The 19,233-nt window shown below is 37.8% G+C and overlaps 1 long non-coding RNA gene across 3 annotated transcripts; it reads left to right on the plus strand.

The window, feature by feature from the left end:
• The first annotated feature begins 861 nt into the window (after nt 1-861).
• Nucleotides 862-2,929, plus strand: LOC127073609 (uncharacterized). 3 transcript variants are annotated; one of them, XR_007785808.1, is made up of 3 exons: nt 862-1,198; nt 2,002-2,153; nt 2,529-2,929. It is a non-coding gene; the product is annotated as an uncharacterized LOC127073609 (long non-coding RNA). The 3 variants fall into 3 exon arrangements; XR_007785806.1 differs by having other exon boundaries at nt 863-1,198; nt 2,526-2,929; XR_007785807.1 differs by having other exon boundaries at nt 863-1,198; nt 2,587-2,929.
• The last annotated feature ends 16,304 nt before the right edge of the window (nt 2,930-19,233 follow it).

Genomic DNA, 19,233 nt, shown 5'->3' on the forward strand with positions numbered 1-19,233 from the left:
GAAAAGAGTCATCTCCCTACATAAATGTACTTTTGCTTTCATTTATACTTACAAGTCATTTAACTTTCCAAATTGTCTTTGTTTATTTATTTTTTTCATTTCGATCAGACTTTTGTACTTTATTACATTACTTTACTGCATTTATAACTTGCAAAATGTTACATTTACTACGCTTAAATTTTCCAAACACTTTACCAATGAAATAGTCATATACTCAACATCAAGTCTAGGACTTTGTAGCCGGTCCTGGAAGTAAACCTCAGATAGAAAGGCTAGAGATTGTTGGCGAAAAACAGATGCGTAATATAAATATTAGAAGTTAGATGTTAGAAGTCAATTTACAAAGGACTGGTTACTTGAGATTATATATACACAAATCAAAGGACTCAAAATATGGCGCATTAAGGGACAACCTATCAATGATTCAAAGTATCAAAAATGATTCAATGATCGTTTATCAACAAGTTTGAATCAAAGAAGATTAAATCAACCACAATATAAATCTATCAATGATTTGAAGTGTGGAAAACTTATCAATCAAACCATCAAGATAAAGTGAAAAGAAATACTAGTAAATGATTAGATGTTAATAGTCATGGATCCATCAAACTTGCAAAGAGAAATGAAACTACAAATCAAACCTCTAAAAAAAATTGCAAAAATAATAAGAATGTTAAAATTCATGCAATATAATGAAAGAGATTAAATATTAAAAACATATGACACAAATTAAATTTGAAATGATTTAAAAAGATACAAAAATCAAAAGAATAGAAAATAGTAAAAAGAAATGGAAAGAAATGTAGTTGCACGGGCCAAAAGCCTTCTAGGCCCAATCCTACAACAATCAGCGGACACCAAAACCTCATCCATGGCTGCGAAAATCATATCAGTCATTCATGTTTTAGAAAGATATCCACACCACATTAAGAGTCCGCACCCTAAGTTCAACACGAGATGAATCCAAAAAGGTGCAAAGACGAACACGAATCTACATCCTAAATCCGGAATAAAACGTGAGCTCAATCTTCGAATCTGAGTTAGTCAATCATCACCTTCACGCATGAATTCGCGCAAGCCTCAAAAACAGTCCAAATCGATTTTGGCACGGCGACACAGTGAAGAATAATTGACTTGCAATAAAGTTAAAGCGTACCAGATGGCATCCCGACACGGAGGCTCCTTGGCGACACTCAAGGTAATTCTTTCTGCAATTCTCTTATTCAATCTTCTGCTTCTTCAACCTCTTGCTTCTCCCTCCTGCTCAATCTCCATTTGTTGCGATTGTTGTTGTTCTCGGTGAGATGAAAGTAAATGAGTGATGAATTGTGAGTGTTTGAGAGATGAATTCTGATTTCGTGTAAGATGTGCGAGCGAGGAACTAACTCAGTTAGCAGAGAGAATAAACGTGTGAAGAAGAATTGAGATTTGCAGATTGAAAAAAATGAGAGGGAATCGAGAGAAATTGAATGGTCTATGTGTCACACCAATGCATGTGTGGTGAGTGATCAACTTATAGAATGGAAAGAGTGAGGTTAAAATAGGAATTGGATACTCATTCTGTTATGAGATGTGAGTTAGTCAGTAATTTAAGTTAGTTAGAATTTGATGGTTTGATTTCTGTTAATCTGTTTTCACTTATGTTATGATGCATAACTGTTAATTAAATGGAATTAATTCAAATCGGACCTGCTTGAAACAGTTAACTGGTTTTGGTTGCTTGAATGAAATTGTGACATTAATTGATTTAGTTTAACCCAATCCAGTTCAATGAGTTTACATGTTGTTATGAATGTTGGTTAATAATTGAATAAGTGTGTTTGTATGAACATTGTTGTCAACAACTTGTGCTTGCAATTACTTCTATGAAAGTTGGCTTGGACTATGAATTGCTTGGACCGTTATGTGCTGACTGGATGAACTGCATTGCAAGTTTGGGGCTGAGTTGCGCAGGTCATTTTATGAATCATAGTTTATGATCCTTTGATTTGGTTTATGCAGGGAACATGTTTGTTTATGCTGGGAACATGTTGGTTTATGCTGGGAACATGTTGGTTTATGCTGGACTGCGAATGTTGCAGGGTGTGTTAGGTTTGCTTTGTTCATATTGCTGCAGATTCTTGGACTGCTATAGCTCCCTTATGGGTCACTTGGTATGTTATTGCCTTGATTTTTATGTGGTTGTTTTGGAACTTCTTAGGACACCTTATGTACACCAATAGGTTATAGTCTTGGATATTGGAGCTTGATTTTTGCTATGATTTTTCTGTTGTGAATTTTTAGCTTTGAAGTTTGAATGTGAATTAATGACATAGTTTGTAGTTGTGTAAGCCTTATGTATGTAATTTGGTTCATGGTTTGGAATTTTTCTGGAATTTGGTTACGTATGAAGGTGTAGTGAAATGTAATAAGAATAGTATTTGAAGTGGTTAGAAAAATGTCTTGGATTTTGGTTTGTTTACAAGTATGGATCATATTCTGACTTTGTTTCACTTCATGCTTTGCCTTGGTTTATGTATTTGTAGCAGGTGGTTCTGACTTGGTTTATGGCATGGTGGTTCATCATGAAATTGTTCATTATTGTAGGTCATGTGCATATGGGATGAACAATGGTGAGTGGTCAAAAGTTATATGACATCAAGAATGGCTTTTTGGGAGCAACTTGTACAAGTGGCACTTCAAGAATAAGGATCCAAGATTGAAGATTAGGAAAGGGATTAGGTATGTAGGGTGAAAAAGGTTGGGTTGACTTTGGTCAAAGTTGACCAAAAAGTCAACCATTGACCAAAGTCAACTATTGGTCAACTCACACTTTTTTGTATTTTTTTCATGTAAGGAATACTTATGATTATGTAATGAGTGTCATTTCCTTATACATTTGAATTGATCTTGATTCTTGAAGTGAATGAATTTGAGGCTTGTACATGAACATTGAAATTTGTATGACTATGATACTTGTGATTGATTCAAATGGATGAATTGATGCATTGATGAACTTGTTGAATAAATGACTTGGACATGAATTGAATATGACTTGTAACTTGGATAAAATCATGACTTGAAATGGATTGGCACTTGAAATGAATGAATCATTAACATGAATCAATGGACATAATCACAACTTGAATGAACAATGACAAGCATGAAACAAATATCTTAGCAAGGATCAAGAGGCATAATGAATTAGGACCTAACCAGAGATTCATGGACCAATTACCAATGGAAATGACAATGACATGGAGTGGACTTGAATAACATTGACCAAATGAAACCAAATAAGGCATGGACTTGGCATTTGAAATAACCTGAACAAATTTTATGGAATAATGGATGAAAGTTATGGGGTCATGTACTTGGGCTCAAACCGATGTACATAGACAAGATGAAGGGAACCATGAAACTGGGGTTCAAAACCAAGAGGGTCCACAAAAATGGACCATGACCAAAGGTTGTTGAATGCCATTTGACTAAGCAAGATAATCAAGCACTATGAATGATGATGGATCAGTTGAAATTAAGGTTAGAAGGCCACACAATGGGTGTTGGACATGATTAGGGTTTATGGAGCCATGGTCAAGTGAGGACCCCTAAATCAGGGTTTTGCTTCCTCTAGAAGCCAAGGATATGCACAATGCACAAGCATCAAGAGCTATCTCCAAGTTAGGCTTTGAATGATTGAGCCACGTCAAGTTGTTGAGAAACCCTAATTTCCACCAGGTGCAAACACAAAGCCATGAACCAAGTCACTTGTCCTCTTGTGTTGAACCATACTTATGCAGATGAAATGAATGCTTATGAGGATATACAATTGATTAGGGTCAATAATCTAGATGAACATTGTGAAGGGTATGGTGAATTTTAGGATATGACACACCTCATTCATTTACAAAAGTTTTTTGTAAGATTGAGGAAATTCATATTTAAGACTTAATCCCAATAAGTGCATTATCTGGCAAGTTGCTAGGTTTTATTGTGAGCCAACATGGCATCGAAGTCGATCCAGACAAGGTCAAACCCATACAAAGTATGCCTGCACCGAGAACTTAAAAGGAGTTTCGTGGTTTTCTAGGACGATTGAACTACATAGCTAGGTTCATATCACACCTGACAGCCACATTCAAGCATATCTTTAAGCTCCTTTGAAAGGATCAAGTCATCGAGTGAAATGAGAACTGCCTAAGAGCCTTTGAGAGGATAAAACAGTATCTTCAAGAACCACCCATCTTGATGCCTCAGGCATAAGGGAAGCCTCTTATCATGTACTTGATAGTCCGGGAAGACTCCATGGGCGGTGTCCTTGGTCAGCATGACGAATTAGGTAGAAAAGAGCACGACATCTACTACCTAAGCAAGAAGTTTACTGATTGTGAATCAAGGTATTCATTGCTAGAGAAGACTTGTTGTGCCATTGCCTGGGCTACCAAACGATTGAGGCAGTACATTTTGACTCATACCACGTTGTGATCTCCAAAATGGATCAGATCAAGTACATCTTCGAGAAACCTTCTCTGACCAGAAGAGTTTCCCGTTAGCAAATGGTTTTGACCGAATACGACATTTAGTACGTCACGCAGAAAGCCATTAAAGGTAGTGTGATATCTAACTATTTGACACATCAACCAGTGGAAGATTGTCAAACCTATGAGGATTGATTTTCCCGATGAAGATATTTTGTTCATAAGAGAATGCAATATTCCTGGCTCTGAGGAAGGACCCGAACTAGGATCGCGATGGACGCTCATGTTTGATGATGCTTCCAATGCCTAAGGCCACAGAATAGGTGCAATAATCAATTCACCAACAAGATTTCATATTCCGTTTAACGTAAGATTATGTTTCGACTGCACCAACAATATGGAAGAATATGAAGCATGCATCTTCGGTATAGAAGCATCTATCGACTTAAGGATCAAAATCCTTGAGGTACATAGAGACTCACCTCTCATTGTTAGTTAAGTACTGGGAGACTGGGAAATTCGTGATCACAAGCCGATTCCTTACAAATAACACATCATGAAATTGATTTCCTACTTTGATGAAATCACTTCTCATCATATTCCAAGGGAGGAAAATCAATTAGGAGATGATCTTGCTACTTTAACATCCATGTCCAAGGTCAAATGGAAGAATCAAGCTCCTTCTATCCATATTTAGGACATGGATGAGCCTGCATACTGCTTGGCAACCGAGGAACAAGGCTCTGAGAAAGCCCTCATCCAAGTTCTTCTTAAGTGGAGATGTGCTTTAAAGCAGAGTTATGATTCGGTCTTGCTCAGATTCGTGGATAAACATGAAACAAGCCAGATAATAACAAATGTGCATGAAGGTTCCTTTGGAACACATTCAAGTGGGTATTTAATGTCAAGTAAACTCCTCAATGCAGGATACTATTGGCGGACAATGGAATTTGACTATTTCAGTCATGTGCAAACGTGCCACAAGTTCTAAATCTATGCTGATAGAATACATACGCCTCTAATGCCTTTGAACGTCATCTCATCTCCTTGTCTGTTTGCTATGTGGGGCATTGACGTGATCGATCGTATTGAGCCAACCGCTTTGAATGGGCATCGGTAAATCCTTATAGCTATTGACTACTTTACCAAATGGGTAGAAGTTGCGTCGTATGCAAACGTCACCAAAAAACCGGTGGCTCGCTTTCTAAAAAGAGACATTATCTACCATTATGGTATTCCCAACAAAAGCATTACCGATAATGGTTCAAATCATAATTCAAATATGATGAAGGAGTTGTGTAAGAGTTTCAAGATTGAACATCACAAATCATCGCCCAAAGATGAAGAATGCAGTGGAAGCAACCAACAAGAACAAAAAGAAAATTATTCACAAAATGGTGAAGATATATAAGGATTGGCACGAGATTCTACCATTCACTTTGCATAGCTACCGTACGTCGATACGAACCTCGACTGGGGAAACCCACTTCTCCCTGCTTTACATTATGGAAGCAATGCTCCCTATCGAAATAGAGATCCCCACTTTGAGGATTTTGAATGACGTCAAACTGGATGTAGCTGAATGGATTCAAGCGAGACTTGATCAGCTGAACCTCATCAAAGAAAAATGCATGACAACTATATGTCACGAATGTAGTGGTAAATTCATGACGACTTAGCTATTGGTTAACTCAACGTCAATAAAACCAGAGTCGCCACCGTGCTTTTATTGTTTCCAAAGGAAAAGGGAAAAATTATGAACAAAACCCAAAGATAAGAAGTTCTCAAATCAAAATTAATAAAATCTAAGAGATTACAGGTAAGGGGGTTGGTTACACAGAGGGTAGGTATTAGCACCCAAAGTGTACTAGGTACTCCTAGGGAGCCCTTTTAATGTGCAAGTGTTTTAGTTGAAAAATATGTTTGCTAAAAAATATAATGAGGGTGTAAGACCCCAATTTTGACCCTAAGATCCCTCATGCTATCTCATTGTATGCATTGGCTTTGGGATCATACCTTGGCATCCTCCTTACCTCTCATGCATTGAGTTTGCATTGGGAGAGATCACCAAGCACATTTGAATGTATCATAATTTGTTTTTCATTATTTACTAACCAAAATACCAAAAATATGTCTATGTATAACTTTGTTTCTTTTGTAGGTAGTGTGTGCATCCACCACTGCTTCATCAAGCTCACAACCAGGGTTTGAGACCCTCAACGCAAATAACACATCATGAAATTGATTTCCTACTTTGATGAAATCCCTTCTCATCATATTCCAAGGGAGTAAAATCAATTAGGAGATGATCTTTCTACTTTAACATCCATGTCCAAGGTCAAATGGAAGAATCAAGCTCCTTCTATCCATATTTAGGACATGGATGAGCCTGTATACTGCTTGGCAACCGAGGAACAAGGCTCTGAGAAAGCCCTCATACAACTTTGATGAAGGAACTATTTCCATTTGAAGCTTATAGAAAATGTTATTCAAGGTGGAAGAAGTGAACATTTGACTTAGTACTTAGAAAAATTTCAATTATGTTTGACTTTCCAAACTTCTACCTCAAACTTCATCATGATCCAAGATCCAAATGGAAACATGTTAAACATGAAATTTGTTCCCCTTGACCCTACCTTTATAAAAAGTCGAAGATCACCTCATTTGGACCAAGACTGAAGGACTTTTGCATGGGTTCTTCACAAGGTTTCATTTGGTAAGATTTATGTTCAAATTCATTTCCATTATGCATGGCCATGTGACATCATTTCAGGTTGATTAACATAAAATATTGGATCATTTGACATCATGAATTGGGCCTTGTACACGCCCATGCATCCATGCAAGCAAGAGTTGCTAAATTTGGAAAAAAAGTGGAAGTGTGTGAAAAGCAATTTGATATATTATAAATATAAGGACATTGTGATCATAAAGAGGATCCTGACTTGCCCAAGCTTTGAACCATTGCCTCCCTAACCTCCATTAAAGGATAAACTTGAAGATTTCACTTGAAATCGAGTTTCAAATCTCCTTTTGTTTTGAGATTGAAACTCCAAGAATCCAAGCCCTTCTTTGATCTAATTCACTTCCTGCAAGCTTCTGGAGTTGAGCCAAGGCCAACTGGAAGCAAGATCAAGCCAGGTTCAAGCTACTCGAAGGTGATTTTTCAGAAACTTTCTCTCTTCGATTCTCTCTCAATTCTTCACCATTCTCTATGATTTTGGTTGGTTGAAGTCCTACCAATGTAGGCTATAACAACCCAATTTTAGTAATTATTTCTTATATTATTATTAGTATATTTTATTTTATTTATTTGGAGTGTTAAGTAATTAATTGGTTGTTAGGTAGTATAATAATTGATTATATTAATTGATTTGGTGTGTTAATTAATTATTTAGTTGATATGAGATATAATTGAATAATTGATTATATTAATTAACGTGGTGTGTATATTGTGTTGGTTTAATTTATTTGAATTAAATAGAGATATTGTAATATTAGGTATTATTGGGTCTAATAATTTAATTAGAGGTATCTGTAAGAACAAAAATTGTTCTACAACAGATTCCTTGATTTTGATGATAACAAAGGATGAAACCAAAAATGGCACCCTAACGAAAAGTTTCTAAGTGTGCAGGATTCTAAAGAAAGAAGGAAGAAATCTGATGATGTCATCAGATACAAAACAAGATCAGATACAAAATATCAAATGATCAGAAGCATCTGAAGTGGAAACAATGTCAAGAAGTTCTAACTCTGAGCAAAACATCAAAGTATCAGAAGCATCTGGACAAGTAGTAAGCTCTAGAAGTTTTGACTCTGAACAAAGTTTTGTCTAACCTCAGAAGCTCTTGGCACTATCTGAAGAATCCATCAGAACTCACAAGAGATTAAACATCAGAAGCAAGATTCCAAGATTCTCCAGATACACAAATACTCTGAGCATGGAATTGCTAATCATGAAAGAGTAACGTTTAAGTCAAGAAAAGATTTGCAAATGGATTTCCTAATTGAGAAAGAGACGTTAATCTCCAATCTCAATAAAGAAAATACTACTTGTGGTAAGTAGTCATTTCAAGAAGAAAAAGTCATCCTGCAGAAGCTATTTATGTGATGGCGTAACTTCATCTCAATATCCACCAGTTTCAACTACTACCTCACTGATCTATATAAAGGATTGCAAATCAACATTTCAAACACTACACATACAAGGAAAAACATACTGAAACATCAACACAAGAAAACATTCTTTCTCTCTAAGATATTCACGAAGCTTTTGCTTATAACGTGAAAAACTCTTGTTCTTAACACTATAATATTTGCTTTCTTAGAAGCACTCTAGATTACATAAATCTTTCATTTATTGTTTGTTGATTTCCTCAAGTGACTCTGTGTAGTCTGTATACTTGAGAGGGCTAAGAGATTTTTATCTTAGACGTTGTTTGTAATCTTTCAAGATTAGTGGATTAAGTCCTTGTTGAAGGCAAAATCACCTTGGCCGGGTGGACTGGAGTAGCTTTGTGTTATAAGCGAACCAGTATAAAATCCTTGTGTGATTTTCATTTTGAAAAGCGCTTATTTTTCCAAACAATTCAAACCCCCCCTTTCTTGTTTTTCTCACCTTCAATTGGTATCAGAGCTCCGGCTCTGTTATTGATTTTCTAATCAAACACTTAACCGTGTAGAGAGATCCAGTACGAGAAAAACAATGGCCCACTCAAATGAAAGAGATTCTTACAATGCCAAGCCTCCTGTTTTTGATGGAGAGAAATTTGCCAAGAATTTTCTAAGTTAATGCAGGCAGAATTTTCTAAGTTAATGCAGGCAGAATTTGAGATGAGTTTAATGCAAGAACTAAAGTTCTTTCTGGGAATTCAAATTAATCAAACTCCAGAAGTCACGTACGTCCATCAAAGTAAATATATTAAAGACGTTCTGAAGAAGTTTGACATGACTGAATGCAACTCTGCAAAAACTCCCATGCACCCAACTTGCATTCTGGAAAAGGAAGAGGTAAGCAACAAGGTTTGTCAGAAGCTCTATCGAGGTATGATAGGCTCTCTCCTCTATCTGACTGCTACTCGTCCTGATATTCTCTTTAGTGTCTGTCTTTGTGCCAGATTCCAATCAGATCCTAGAGAATCTCATTTAACAGCAGTTAAAAGAATTCTTAAGTATCTGAAAGGAACTCCTAACCTGGGCCTGATGTATGAGAAAACATCAGAGTATAGACTCTCGGGTTATTGTGATGCAGATTATGCAGGAGATAGAATAGAACGAAAAAGCACATCTGGGAATTGCCAGCTTCTGGGAAACAATCTAATCTCCTGGGCTAGCAAAAGACAGTCAACTATTGCTCTATCAACTGCAGAAGCAGAATACATCTCAGCATCACTGTGCACAACTCAGATGCTCTGGATGAAGCATCAGCTAGAAGATCTACAAATCTTTGAGAGTAACATTCCTATCTTTTGTGATAATACTGCTGCTATTTGTTTAAGTAAGAATCCCATTCTACATTCCAGAGCCAAACACATAGAAATAAAACATCATTTTATCAGAGACTATGTTCAGAAAGGGATAGTAACTTTGAAGTTCATTGATACAGAACATCAATGGGCAGATATCTTTACTAAGCCTCTAGCTGAAGATAGATTTCTTTTTATCTTAGAACATCTGAACATTAAAAATTGTCCTGAATGAAGTATGGCTCTGAAAATGTAAAATGTGACTCTGATGTAAACAAATGTACTTCTGCCTCTGACTCTGATACTTCTACCAAGTTAAGAAGATATCTGAGTTAGAAATCTTCAGAAACCAATCCTTTGGTATTCCTGAAGATCAGATACATCAACACGTGGAGTACCAAGCGTCTAACCCTAGAACTTCTAGACAGCTGTCAAAAGAAATCAAAGGTCAGAACGTTTGAAATCTCCTAGAGCAGTGTGCGTACTATTGGGATTAGACATTCATTTATTAGCTGTAATCATTTTTCCCCCCAAACGTGCTATTTTGATTTTTGTGCTAACGCTGGAATGTGTGTCGTTTTGCATGTTTTTACTTAGAGTATATAAACACTTTTCTCACATTTCACACTTATCACTCTCACTCACTCTAAAACCCTAAACCCTTCTCTCAAGCATTCTCTGCAAGTTCTTCAATCTTCATCTTCTTCTTCACCATGGACGCTCAACAACAAGAAGTGTTTAACTTTTCACAACAAATGGAATCAAGTTCTACCGCTCAAACCTCAAACACTCAAACTCCAACGGTTACAGGCGTCACCGTCACTCCTGTTTACAAAGAACCCCACGTTCTTGACCGTGAACGCCATATCAACCTTTCAACCCCTTTTGAAGGTTTGGATGTGTTGTGCGAATCGCTTATTGATTTCGACAACCTAAGAAGAAATGGCGTTGATCTAACTGGAGAACTTCGTCAACAAGGGTGGGAAAACTATTTCCAAAGACTTTATGGTCCCATTTACCCACTTCTCGTCAAGGAGTTCTGGAGACATGCAGATGCAGATGACAACTTCATCGTCTCATATGTTCTGGGGGTGAAGATTGTTATTACTGAAGCGTCTATTTCTTCCTTGTTGAACATGGAGCAAAGTGGAGGAAAAAGGATTTACAACATTCCTCCTAGGTCAAAGCGCATCACTGAAGTCATCAACCCAACAATCTTCAAGCCCAACGTTGAAGGAAACCCTTCTAAAAACAAAGAGCTACACCAGAACCTCAGAGTGTGGCTGAAGATTATTCTGGGAACAATTAACCATCGTCCAGCCTCTAACTCTTCTGATTACATCAATGCAGACCAGAAATGCATTCTGTACTGCATTCAGAAGGGTATAAAGATCTGTCTCCCTGCTCTTCTCTTCAGATATCTGAGAGATTCAGTCAGAGAAACCAGAAACAACATGAAGCCCAGATCCTACATTCCTCTGGGAAGATTGCTATCTGACGTCTTCATTGAGCATGGACTGGTAGACGAGCTGGAAAAGACCAAGCTGATGGATGATCTGGCAATAGATGTTGGGAAGCCTCTGAATGCCAGAAACCTCAAGAGTATGGGGATTATCAAGAAAATTCAAGTCAGGCCAACTCTGGAAACATCCTGGGATAGCTTGAAAGATCAGAGGAAGATGCCTCATGGCCTTGCCAGATTCTTCAAGAATGAACCCAGAGACGCTGTAGCTATCTATCTTCATCGTCTGCTGGAAGAAGGTGTTGACGTCTCTGATTTCAGCCTCGATGACTGTCTGGACTCTGAAGAAGACTTCGTCAGATACAAGAGAGGTCTTTCTGAAAAGAAGGTAGCATCTCAGGCAAAGAAGGCCAGACTCGGAGAAACTTCTGGAAGCAAATCTTCAGCGCCTCTGAATATCTCTACTGGTAAGTTTGTTCCTCCTATAACCTCTAATCCTCTAATGGCTTCCTCTAACCCTCTCTCTTCACAACCTATTTATACCACCTCTGATATTTCACCCTCAATCACCAGAACCTCCCAACCTACACCAGTTCTAAATATAGCCCGTACATTCATACCTCCCTCTGAACCTAGACAAACCCACCAAAGCACTTCATCTTCATCATCCTCAGCACCAGAATCACCCCCATATGTTTCCCTCTCATCTGACCCAGAATTTTCTGATCCTGATTCCCCAACCATAGCCACAATTTATGCACATAGACTTGCTTCACAACAAACACAAACACACTCTGAAGCAACTTCACCTCCACCACAACAAACAACCACCATACCTTCTGAAAACCAACCCTCTGACCATCCCACTTCTGATATCAACCCACCAAACATCTCCGTTGAACCAGAACCAGAATCTGAACCTTTAGATTTAAATCCGCTTTACGCTTCACCCCAAACATCTGAACCTTCACCAGAAGCAGAATCTGAACCTCAACCTGAGTCAGAATCTGCACCTCAAACTTTAAATCTCAGCCCTCCAAACTCTCCACCTCATACCTCTGAACCAGAACCTGAACCTGAACTTTCTAAGCCTACCCTAAAGGAAGCCATCTTGATGATTGCAGAGGCTTCAGTTCAAAAGGTCGATTCTCTGGTCTCTAACTCTGAAATCAGTGATGATCCTGAATCTGTAAGGACACACTGGAACAGAGTCATTGGCTGGATGACATCTGAGGCCTTTAGACTGAAGGGCATCTCTGAACAAGTCAGAAATGGCTACATCAGAGATGCTGAGGCAAGACTCCAGGAGAGACTCGCCAGAGAGGCTGAAGCCAAAAGGCTTGAGGAAGAGAGAATTGCCAGAGAAGCAGAAGAAGCAAGAAGGATAGAAGAAGAAAGACTTGCTAAGGAAGCTGAAATCCTAAGGCAAAAGGAAGCTGAAGCTAAGGCTCTGGCGGATGCAGAAGCCCAAGCTGCTGCTGAAGCTGAAGCTCAGCAAGCTCTGACTCTGGGGAGTCATCTTCTGTGATTCCTACGGTTCTTCAGACTCTGAAAGAACTCAAGCAAGATCAGAATGAACTCCGGGCCAGAATGGACAAGCAAGATACTGTCAACGACAACATCCAGAATATGCTTGCAATGCTGCTTCAGAGAATGCCTCCGCCTCCGAACCCTTAGGCACTTAGGATTTATTTATTTTTTGCTTGCCTGTTGTCTGTGTTTTTGCTATCTCTCTGACTCTGATGTTTTTCTTGTTGCCTTTGTGCTTCTATCTATGAATTCCAGTTTTTCTCTTTATTTATTTTCTCTTTACTTATTTTCTACTATGTCTTTTTGATTCTGACAAAAAGGGGGAGAAGTAATTATTAGCTCTGATGAAAATATTGTCTAAAACCTTAAGCATTCTGCAACATTTTTTTTTAACAAAAATTATCTAACTTGGACTTAAGAAATTGCAGAAAGTTTCAGAAACCTCTGTACTTAAGAAACTCTGGTAAGAACTTCTGAACTCCCTAGCATTATCTCAGGGGGAGCTTCTGTCTATCTGATCTAATATTATTCATGTTTCATCTGCTAATTAAGGTTGTTTTGTCATCATCAAAAAGGGGGAGATTGTAAGAACAAAAATTGTTCTACAACAGATTCCTTGATTTTGATGATAACAAAGGATGAAACCAAAAATGGCACCCTAACGAAAAGTTTCTAAGTGTGCAGGATTCTAAAGAAAGAAGGAAGAAATCTGATGATGTCATCAGATACAAAACAAGATCAGATACAAAATATCAAATGATCAGAAGCATCTGAAGTGGAAACAATGTCAAGAAGTTCTAACTCTGAGCAAAACATCAAAGTATCAGAAGCATCTGGACAAGTAGTAAGCTCTAGAAGTTTTGACTCTGAACAAAGTTTTGTCTAACCTCAGAAGCTCTTGGCACTATCTGAAGAATCCATCAGAACTCACAAGAGATTAAACATCAGAAGCAAGATTCCAAGATTCTCCAGATACACAAATACTCTGAGCATGGAATTGCTAATCATGAAAGAGTAACGTTTAAGTCAAGAAAAGATTTGCAAATGGATTTCCTAATTGAGAAAGAGACGTTAATCTCCAATCTCAATAAAGAAAATACTACTTGTGGTAAGTAGTCATTTCAAGAAGAAAAAGTCATCCTGCAGAAGCTATTTATGTGATGGCGTAACTTCATCTCAATATCCACCAGTTTCAACTACTACCTCACTGATCTATATAAAGGATTGCAAATCAACATTTCAAACACTACACATACAAGGAAAAACATACTGAAACATCAACACAAGAAAACATTCTTTCTCTCTAAGATATTCACGAAGCTTTTGCTTATAACGTGAAAAACTCTTGTTCTTAACACTGTAATATTTACTTTCTTAGAAGCACTCTAGATTACATAAATCTTTCATTTATTGTTTGTTGATTTCCTCAAGTGACTCTGTGTAGTCTGTATACTTGAGAGGGCTAAGAGATTTTTATCTTAGACGTTGTTTGTAATCTTTCAAGATTAGTGGATTAAGTCCTTGTTGAAGGCGAAATCACCTTGGCCGGGTGGACTGGAGTAGCTTTGTGTTATAAGGGAACCAGTATAAAATCCTTGTGTGATTTTCATTTTGAAAAGCGCTTATTTTTCCAAACAATTCAAACCCCCCCTTTCTTGTTTTTCTCACCTTTAGTATCATTCTTTAAGCCCAAATATAATAATATAAATAGTAAGAGGTGAGGAGAGTGAGAAGTAGGATTCATTTGATCATTGACGACAACAAAGAAAGAAAAGAGGAAAAGTAAGGAGAAGAGGGGAAGAACAAGAGAGAAGCTAAGGTTTCCAGAAAATTGAAGAGGTAACAGGGAGAATCCTTATTATTATGGGTTAGTATGATTGGGTCAATGGGTAGAAATAGGTTTACGTTGAAATCCCTAAATTTCATGGTTTTGGAATTGTTAGATTTTGATGAGTATTCTTGATTTATGGTGATTCGATTGTGTTAAAACTGCAAATTAACGTTATATACTTAGAGTATTGTATGATTTATAATTTTCTGAATGTTTGGCTTTTTACGGAATCGAAATCGGAGGTCCGAAAGTCCTCCAACGATGAAAAATGCAGAAAATTTTGCATTCTGTTTTATGTTAACCGGTTACCCTCCGAGCGTTAACCGGTTACTTGCTTAAAAATCTGCGCAGGAAGTTGATTCTGTTTTATGTTAACCGGTTACCCTCCGAGCGTTAACCGGTTACTTGCTAAAAACCTGCCCAGAAGTTGATTCTGTTTTGTGTTAACCGGTTACCACTGTTGAAAAATGAAAAAAATTGAGATTTTAAAAGTTGTATTCATTTTGAAATGCAATCTAAGTGTGAGTAGTTGATAATTAGCCTATATTTGTGAATGATATATTGTTATGAATGTGTATATGTACCATTGGTGGATAATTCATAGAGTTGAATTATGGTGATATGTGGAATGTTAAGATGGTAGAGATGATCTTAATTGCATATGTGTTGGTATTTGTACATTCATTCATGGCATGGTCGGCTTCATGGTGGAAGCGGTGAAACTGTGGGTTCACATGGTAATAGACGTTGATCCTTGAATGGAAATAGGCGTAGCAGACGTTGATCCTTAATTGGAAATAGGCGTAGTGGCTTTGATCTTATCCGGATCGGAAGCGTGGCTTGGATTCTAGATATTGAATCGGAAAGCGGTGAAACGTTGGGTTCACATTGCGGTACCACATGCATAGAGTCACATGTCTTGCATTGAGTCACATTAGAGTTATGTGATAATTGAATGTATGCATTGATGTGATTGTGAGGTGTGTATGAGATATGGTAATTGAATTTGGTGATGTTTGGATACATAACTTGGAAAAATATGTGATTATGTGATAATTGTAGTTATGTGTATATTTGGGAATATAGATTGGAGTTTAATATTGTACTCCTTGAGTTTTGATGGATGTTTGAAACATGTGAAATAAATGTTGGTTAATATTATTGACATGGTTATGCAAGGTGTGATGAATTACGTTAATTGTTGATTTAATCATTGTGCCTTATTATACTTCTTCATAATGATTTGAATTCTCACCCTTTCTGTTTGAATGTTACCTTTACATGGGCATCGTGCAGATACTCAAGAGTAGTATTGCTGAAGTAAGTGGATGGTAGCTCACTCGAAATTAGTTGGAGAGCTTCAGTGCTTTATTTTAGAGACTAAGTAGTGAGTCAATGCTCTGGTCATGTAACACGGGGTAGATTAGTAGTATTGAACTCATATCTGATTTGGATACGTATTATGTTATTACTGGTGAACATGTTTATTTGAAATTGCGGTTTGAGAGGCCACAGTGCCAAATATTCTGGATATGGTTTTATTTTATCTTGAGTAGATTATTGAGAAATGATCATGGTATGGGACATGAATCATTTTATGAAATGCATGGATATTCATTATTTTCCGCTGCGAACGCATATTCTTGAATATTCATGATAATTGAAACGTGTTATATTGATGATGAATGATGTTTGATTTTTGAAAGCTTTTAGTTTTTGAAAACGTCGATGTGACGCCCTTTTGTTTATATGCGTGCTTATTTACTCTGATTATATGTTAAGTATTTTGGGGTAGAAAAAGGGGTGTTACATTAGTGGTATCAGAGCATGGTCGACCAGTTGGTCAATAGTCGTTAAGGTTTTCCAACCTTGTTGTATTTGATTTGTGTATCTAACACGATCGATACTGTTTGTCTGGTTGTTCGGGCTGTTCAGGACGATGGTTGCAGGCAGGAATGATGATGCCATTGCTGAGGCGCTGAGGATGTTGGCTGACTCCATTGGTCAGATCCCTCAAGCGAATGCTGGTAACCGAAATGGAGATGATGATGAGTTCCGTGCTTTGGGGAGATTCCAGAGGAACAATCCTCCTGTCTTTGAGGGTGAGCATGAACCTGATAAAGCTCAAGCTTGGCTGAAGGTAATTGAGAAGATATTCCGAGTCATGAAAGGACACCTGCTCCCACATATCTGAAAGTCTCCAAAGATGAAAATGGTGTTAGTATAGATCAAAGTCTATACAAAAGCATGATAGGAAGTCTGCTATATCTCATAGCAAGCATACCTGACATTGCTTTTGCTATAGGTGTTTGTGCAAGATATCAAGCTGAACTAAAAGTCATTCACATAAACCAACTGAAGAGGATACTAAAAAATGTCAATGGCACCGGTGACTATGGGATGTTGTATACTCATGGCTCTGGATCTATGTTGACTGGATATTGTGATGCTGACTGGGCTGGAAGTGCTGATGATAAGAAAAGCACATCAGGAGGATGTTTCTTCTTGGGGAACAACTTAATATCATCGTTTAGTAAGAAACAAAATTGTGTGTCCCTTTCCACTGCTAAAGCTGAATACATAGTAGCTGGAAGTAGTTGTTCGCAACTAGTTTGGATGAATTAGATGCTGACTGAATATAATGTCACGCAAGATGTCATGACATTGTCCTGTGACAACCTGAGTGCTATAAATATTTCTAAGAATCCTATTCAGCACAGCAGGACAAAGCACATTGATATTCGTCATCACTTTATTAGAGAACTAGTGGAAGAGAAAATCATAGCCCTGGAGCATGTTACTACTGAAATGCAATTAGCTGACATGTTTACAAAGGCTTTGGATGCTAATCAATTTGAACATTTAAGACGGAAATTAGGGATTTGTATCCATGAGAATTTATAGCAATTAATTTGGAGTGGAAAAGGTAATAAAAATATTGTCTGCCCACTTAAAAGAAAGTGCCCCATTTATGGTAAATATTAGAACTACCATCTATAGCATTTTCACACGTAACCTCAGCTTAACCATTTCCATCTTCCTCAAACTTCATTGACCATCTCTGCTAGGGCAACAAAAATTCTTTCACAAGCTCAACAAGATGTCACAACATCTTTCATCTTCTGGTTCTAAAAACATCAAACCTGCGCACAAAGCTAGAACACCCTCCATGGATTTTCTTAATGAAGACATTTTGGAAGTGATTCCCCAATCAGTAATCCCAGACGACGCTCCTGGTCCATCTTCCACTGCAGAACATACTCAAGGTAACAGTTCTGATAACCCTCCCTCTAAGGATGACATGCATTATACTGATCGTGTCATTAGAAATCCTGTCACGAGGATCCTTAATGAAGGACACTCTGTAAAGGGAGTTTCCACTCCTCTATCTAGAAGGGATCCCTCTTATGAGTTTGGACGTCAAAATGAGAAAGATGATGATTCATCTAGATCTGAGAAAGATATTGCTGCTGAAGGACTGTGCTCATCAGGGCAAACCTTGCCTAGTAAGAAACCTGTAGATGCTTCTCAATCTAAGAAGCATGACTCTGTTGAGAAGGTGATTGACTTGGAAGAAGAAAGCTCATATGATGAAGATGACAACTTGCTTCATCACTTGAAGCCAAGTGTTGCTAAGAGAATGAAGACCAGGAGGGGTAGGTCTGTGGCTGAGATGATGACAGCCAAAACTAGTAAGAAGGCTACTGCTGTAGGCCCTTCAAAGTCATGGAGTAAAATGGAGGTAAAGAAGAGAAAGGTAAGGGAAAGTTCTGATTCAGAGGATGATGTTGAAGACGATGTCCCAGACATCTCTCCTATCAAAAGTTCTACTGTTAGAAAATCTCCTGCTAAGGTTGCTGCTGTACATTTGGATAACATTTCCTTCCATCTGGAAGATGGTGCAGCCAAGTGGAAATTTGTAATCCAAAGGAGAGTGGTTGTGGAAAGAGAACTAGGAAGGGATGCTATGGAAGTTAAGGAGGTCATGGACATGATCAAGTCTGTTGGTTTAATGAAAACAGTTAGTGGGTTATCTCAATGTTTTGAAGGTCTTGTTAAAGAGTTTGTGGTGAACATCCCTGAGAACATTGCTGACAAGAACAACAAAGAGTTTTGTAAGGTGTTTGTTAGAGGAAGGTGTGTGAAGTTCTCTCCAACTGTGATCAATAAGTTCCTAGGAAGAGGAACAGAAGGTGATGTTGAACTAGAGGCCACAGACAATGAGGTCTGTAGGAAAATAACTGTTGGTCAGGTCAAGGAGTGTCCAAGTAAAAAGCATCTCTCTGCTGGCAAATTAACTGTGAAATATGTTATCTTGCATAAGATAGGGTCAGCAAACTGGGTACCAACAAATCACATCTCTACAATCTCTAATGCTCTGGGAAGGATCATATTTGCTATTGGAACCAAGCTTAATTTTGATTATGGAAGATTCATGTTTGAAAAAATTGTTAAACATGCTTCCACAAATGCAGTGAAGATGCC

This window comes from Lathyrus oleraceus, chromosome 4 (assembly GCF_024323335.1).
Source record: "Lathyrus oleraceus cultivar Zhongwan6 chromosome 4, CAAS_Psat_ZW6_1.0, whole genome shotgun sequence".
In the NCBI taxonomy this organism is placed as follows: Eukaryota; Viridiplantae; Streptophyta; class Magnoliopsida; order Fabales; family Fabaceae; genus Lathyrus; species Lathyrus oleraceus.